This window comes from Papaver somniferum, chromosome 4 (genome assembly GCF_003573695.1).
Source record: "Papaver somniferum cultivar HN1 chromosome 4, ASM357369v1, whole genome shotgun sequence".
In the NCBI taxonomy this organism is placed as follows: Eukaryota; Viridiplantae; Streptophyta; class Magnoliopsida; order Ranunculales; family Papaveraceae; genus Papaver; species Papaver somniferum.
Window position 1 is genome coordinate 45,088,466 of NC_039361.1, and position 5,866 is coordinate 45,094,331.

General features: G+C 36.3%; 6 non-coding genes across 6 annotated transcripts; all 6 read right to left on the reverse strand.

Moving 5' to 3' along the window:
* Positions 1–3,347: 3,347 nt before the first annotated feature.
* On the reverse strand, positions 3,348–3,442 carry LOC113276874. The gene has a single exon (XR_003324668.1). It is a non-coding gene; the product is annotated as a small nucleolar RNA snoR1 (small nucleolar RNA).
* Positions 3,443–3,764: 322 nt separating this feature from the next.
* On the reverse strand, positions 3,765–3,871 carry LOC113276918. Its single transcript, XR_003324706.1, has one exon. It is a non-coding gene; the product is annotated as a small nucleolar RNA snoR97 (small nucleolar RNA).
* A 285-nt stretch (positions 3,872–4,156) lies between these two features.
* LOC113276948 lies at positions 4,157–4,299 on the reverse strand. The gene has a single exon (XR_003324731.1). It is a non-coding gene; the product is annotated as a small nucleolar RNA snoR135 (small nucleolar RNA).
* Positions 4,300–4,923: 624 nt separating this feature from the next.
* Positions 4,924–5,034, reverse strand: LOC113276885. The gene has a single exon (XR_003324679.1). It is a non-coding gene; the product is annotated as a small nucleolar RNA Z152/R70/R12 (small nucleolar RNA).
* Positions 5,035–5,344: 310 nt separating this feature from the next.
* LOC113276862 lies at positions 5,345–5,469 on the reverse strand. The gene has a single exon (XR_003324655.1). It is a non-coding gene; the product is annotated as a small nucleolar RNA SNORD14 (small nucleolar RNA).
* A 134-nt stretch (positions 5,470–5,603) lies between these two features.
* LOC113276846 lies at positions 5,604–5,709 on the reverse strand. The gene has a single exon (XR_003324636.1). It is a non-coding gene; the product is annotated as a small nucleolar RNA Z103 (small nucleolar RNA).
* Positions 5,710–5,866: the final 157 nt, after the last annotated feature.

The following is a 5,866-nucleotide window of genomic DNA, read 5'->3' on the forward strand; positions in this document are numbered from 1 at the left end:
CCACCCATTTTGAATTCTGGCTCCGCCACTGCCCTGTTTAAGCATATTTGCAATTGCAATGTCTATTCAGTGTAACCATAGTTTCTTCAATGCATAATAAACAGACAAACAACACTCAAATGTATAGAAAACTGAAATAGGACAAAAGAAATCAAAAGAAAACAGAATAAGTATGTTTTTCCCTACCCGCGGTCAACCATCCTGCCGCTATGTTGTTTTCGAGAAAGGGTATCGGGTCATCAGAACAATCAGTTTTGATAGTTTTAGCTTCTTTAGGAATGAAGGTTTCCAGAGAAACAATGTTCTCCACTTGAGCGTGCAGCTGATAATCCATGGACGGGCAATAAACATTATCATCATCACCAATATAACGCTCTAGGACTTCATTCATATTAATTTGAAAAATACTAGGATAGGTGCGGGAGCATTCCCAGAGAAACAATGTTCTCCACTTGAGCGTGCAGCTGATAATCCATGGACGGGCAATAAACATTATCATCATCACCAATATAACGCTCTAGGACTTCATTCATATTAATTTGAAAAATACTAGGATAGGTGCGGGAGCATTCCACCAACTTGAGATGCTTTTCTTGCACATTGTAGAATATAAGATGTTCCCCATTAAACCAATACAATAACACCTTATCAGAGAAAGCCAACATACGTATAGGAGGAGGCATAGCATCAGAAGTGTTGAAGTACCGACAGAGGGGAGTTGGAGTTGGTAGTAAACCTTCCTGATCCATAATCTGAACACAGAAAGTTTCCTCCTTGCATGACCTTGTCCTTGAGTATATACATATCAACCTTGTAACAACAACAACAAACACCAGTCTGATAATTACAACGATGGCCACAATGATAAATACTGTTGGGCATCCTCTCAGAACGTGTACTACAAGGGTATCCTTTAAACTCCAGAAGATGATCAATTATTAAATACTGACCCTCATGTGTCGGAGTACATTCAGTCGGGAGTCGAATGAAGCGAATCTTCTCGTTGTGGAGGTCGAGTGAGAGCAACATTTCAATCTCGTCATCATTATTAGCAACTTTATTCTTGGTCCTCCAATAAAGATCACCCCCGCAAAAGGTGGCTTGTCTATATAGAGTTCTCGAGACTCTAGTGATCATTCGGCTAGGAAAAGGAGAAGAACCTGGTGGCGGTGAGATATCAAGAATACTAGTAATTATCTTTCTCCATGACATGGTTCCCAGTGTAATAACCATGCAAAGAAACTCGTCGTTGGCTTTTGAAGCAAAAATAATGACAGCCTTGTATACTTGTGATAATGAATCATAACCAAAACCATGACACAAGTGTATGTATGATACCATAAGTATATATGAGAGGACAAGTGAATCACCCCTGATCGGGTTAAGGATAGTTATGTAACCACAAGTGTCAGTAGGTTTACCGACTAGCTTTATACAAGGTAAACCATTGCAAAAGCCTACTAATTCATATATACGCCTCGGGTTATTTTGACCTGAAATAAGTCTGATAACAACCTTTTCTCGTTCTAATAGACTGAACCAGTAATTACTTTCTATACCGCCTCTCAATAGATTAAGTATATTAAAGACTAGAAATAGTTTATTTTTGTTTTGAATGTAATGAAATACTGAAAATCTAGAATCTTTAAGGATTGAATTGTATCATAACTTACTGACGCAACAGCAAGCACCTAGAGTCCGGGCTGGTAATCTGGTCAGAATGCTTTCGATCACCAATTCCTCAGGAAGACAACCAACTGCTCCTCTTTCCATCCCGTTCTGCTGCTCCTCCTCCTTCTCTTCTCCTAGATCAATTTTTAGTTGAAATGATCTTTTGCCTCCATTAAAAAATGCAATGAAGGAATTCAAAATGGAGTGCTGCATGCTGCTGATTCAACAACTTGTTTCCCTTTTTCACAACTACTATTGATCAAGTGTTTCTTTGTCAAGCTGTTTCCTTCTTCTTTTTCTCAAAGTCTCCTCCGTTAATCTACTATGTTTTGTTGCTCGGTATCATGGAGAACGGGTCCTGGGAATAAAACATGGAAAATGAAGGCATCGGGATAAAGTCTTCTTAGTAGAACCGGGCCCAGTTCGGCCAGAGTTATTTTGCTTACAAGCAGAAGTTGACTGGCTCATCCCAAATTAGAAATTTTCACCCTGGATGCAGACTCTTGATCTTATTCTTGTGCCTCCACCAATGCTAATAAGGGTACCCGTTTACCGGGGAATATACCGAATCCCATATGACATTGGTACCCTCCCCAGTAAACTGGTATGGTATCCCTATAGCAAGATAGCGAGTCTAATTAAAAAAAAACACTAGCTTTTCCTTTTATTTTTCTCAACAAACAATTATATTAAACCACCAAACAGATTACAAGAGCCCAACAGGCAGAAGAAACCAGAGGATTAACTTTACAAGATCACTTGAATTGAAAATAAAAACCTCATGGAGATTCAAATCTAGTCGTAAAGCTAGGCATTGAGTTATGATTACAACCTAAAGCAGCTCCTTCCGTAGCCTAAGTTTGATTCGTTCCAGCCTGCTACAAATGATCTTCCACCTCGAACAGAATACCCAAGGAACTTTTCCTCCAATAAAAGCTTGAAACAACTCAAAACAGGTTCTTTCACAGGACAGATGCCTATTTATAGACGGTAATAACGAAAAACGAACGATTTATATGATCAACATGGTAGAAGAGGCCACAAAACATCATACATTATGACTGTCCATAAACTGGGACACAACCCATAGATTCTGCTTTAAAGCTAATAATCAAATCTAGTGATACTAAATCAAAAATATGGATCATTGTTGGACCACAGAAGTGCATACATTAGAATTGTCCCTAAACTGGGATCCAACCCACAGGTTCTGCTTTAAAGCTAATAATCGTCTCCAGTGATACAACATCAAAAAAAAATATGAATCAAGTTTGGACCCATGCAAATTGATCTACACCGATCCACATACCTATTTTCAACATCGGTATCGACTATCAAGAACAAAATGGCAACACATTTAGACACGACACAGTTCAAACCTGTGCGGGGACATATCTTCAATATGCAACTACACAAAACAAACATTAACCAAAAAGAACCTAATTGCAATGATATAACCATGTTGATAAAAGATATCAAATAGTATGGATTGCTAATTGCTATTGCCAACCTGCAATGGGAATCTGGACATCATTACAATAAGACAACTTCAGCTAAAGGGCTAACGTATGGCTGGATTCAAAAATACATGATTGAAAACAGATATTTCTTAGGAATCCAGTTACTAGAAACGTGACGTTAAAGTAATAAAACAAAAGGAATATAAGGTGCAGAAGGGCTCAGAGAGTTGCTAACTGTGCTCAAGGAAGAACTTTTTTAAGGTCCTTCTCATACAAGAGGTGTCAGAAATATAGCATTGATCATCATTGCCCACCTTTACACTCCCATTAAATCTACTTGTAAAAGATCATGAAGGAAAACAACTTTCATTTCAATTTATGTCTTCCTGCAGCTACTATCAGGGAAATGAAATTTTAGGGTTCACGGAAATAAGAATCTATGCAAGATTAAAGTCAATGAACAACTTGAGAAACATGACTTTTATGACACAAAGGAGTGCAGCACTAAAAAAAAAAAAACTTAAAACGGGCAACGGGACATTCATCAGTCATCATATATTTCAGAGAAGACGAGGTGCAACATGCATGAATTCACATAAATCCAAGCTTGGATTTGGTTAGCCTTGCATGAAACAATATAGTGTTGTAGTTTAACTGCGATCTCGTGAATTTCGAAAGAAGAAGCTGATAGACAACACACACTTTATGAGTTTTTTCAGTCTACATGTCAACCAGTTATCGCGAAATGTAGAATAGTTAAAACTCGAACATGATATAGGAGTGAACAAAGTAATAGTCAAAACAAAACTTTAAAAGATAAAATAACTACATTAGCAAAATGCCTCAGAAATGTCCACTAATTTCATGTGAAATGCAATTTCCTAAACAGGGTCTCAGTTCCACTAAAATACACACATATATCTCTGCATTTTAAAATACCCCTAAAACTATCAAAAAAACAAATCGACACTGAATAATACAAGTCCTAAATAAAATTGAAAAACACAGGACCAAGGAAAAATTACAAATGTGGAGAAAATGATTGTTGATAAATCAATAGAATATATGAAACTCAACTGCCCACTTTCACCAAAAATCAGTTTTACAGATAATTCTTTCGGATAAATGCATTTAAAGCACAACTCCGATACACACATATCTCTGCATAATAAATTCATTAACTCTAAAATTATAAATAAAAATACTAAATAAATAAATAATCATTTTCTAATAGCAACCTTTGTAAGTGGGGGAGCCTGACACAAAGTTTGGGGGAAGTTGATTACTTTACCAAAAGCACCCAAGATGCTTCCCCACTGCGACGAAATTGGCCTAGATTTTACATTACTTTGAATATCCAGAAACACAAACAAGCTATGATGATTAGCATTAATCAAGAACTGCATACAATCTTCAAGATGTTAGTCTTTCTACAAAGGATCCAAATGTAAAAGTTTACAAAAAACCTAACACAAGAGGATACAAACAGAAAGACTAGATAGATTTTGCACAACTTTTGAGCTCATCAGGTCTTTTATGAAAATGTCACCAGTAAGCCTTCGAATGTGCTATCCGAAAAAACCAATTAGAATTAGAAGATTTACATGAGAAAAAATGAAGGAACAGATCTTCATGGATATCATGAGTATTATCTTTTAACCACACAAATATTTGATGTTTGGGGTTTATACCAAAATTCCATAACTTAATGTACTAAATAAACAACTGTGTGCTTCTTGCTTATCATGAACAAAATATAACTGAAACAGAAAAGGGAATCTATAAAGATACTTGAGCTCAGTGGAAGGAGAAGTCGTTTTTGTTAAAGGCTCACGGCAAAGATTTTTAGGTCTTCCCCACTGCCCTATACACACTCCCGTGTGCTTCAACTCATCATTGCATCAAAATCTAATTTGATTCCTATTTTCGCAATCCATTGAAAACCCATGAGAAAAAGATAATCTTGAAAACTGTAAGATTTAGGCTTAGTGTGTGTAACTTTAAGATATCACTGATATAATCTAACTTAAATCCGCAAAATATAAAATCTATCATCATATACAGGAGTTCTCGTACAAAAAGTTGATGTGGAATGAAAAATACAAGCAAGAAATTATTTTCATGAAAACTGTCAAAAGTATTTTACACCATTATGATGGATCTGAAGATCAATAAGAGCAAGGAAAAAGTTACAAAAAAGAGTTTTATCAAAATGTTTCAGACATCCAAGGAAGGAATAAAGCAGCACTAGCTCTCAAGCCCGGCGAAAGGCGAAAGCTCTCAGTCGGCAACTGCGAATGTTCTTGAGAAACAAGCCTTAGATTTATCATCATAAACATTGAACAACAAATTCTCTCAACAGAACAAATCACCACTTTCAAATTATCAGGTAAGTGAGGCAACCATCACTGCCAAAACAAACATTTTTAAGATAATGAACAACAAGTGTTTCATAATGCGAGGAGAAAAAAGATGGATCAGAGTACTGGCTTGGAAAACCTCCTCTGTTGAAAAAGAGATTTAAACAAAACGCACACTATAATCTTAGTCGATCAGCTGGGGTATAAATCTCCTCAATAAAGCAAGAAAAACAGGACAATTAGGGAAGGGAAACCAATGCAGTCACCAAGGTAATTTAACTCTAACAATATACAAAACTTGCAAAAAAAATGAATTTCAGTAAAAACAACATTGTAAATCTGCAAAAATGTGGCCGTTATTTTGACACAAATAGG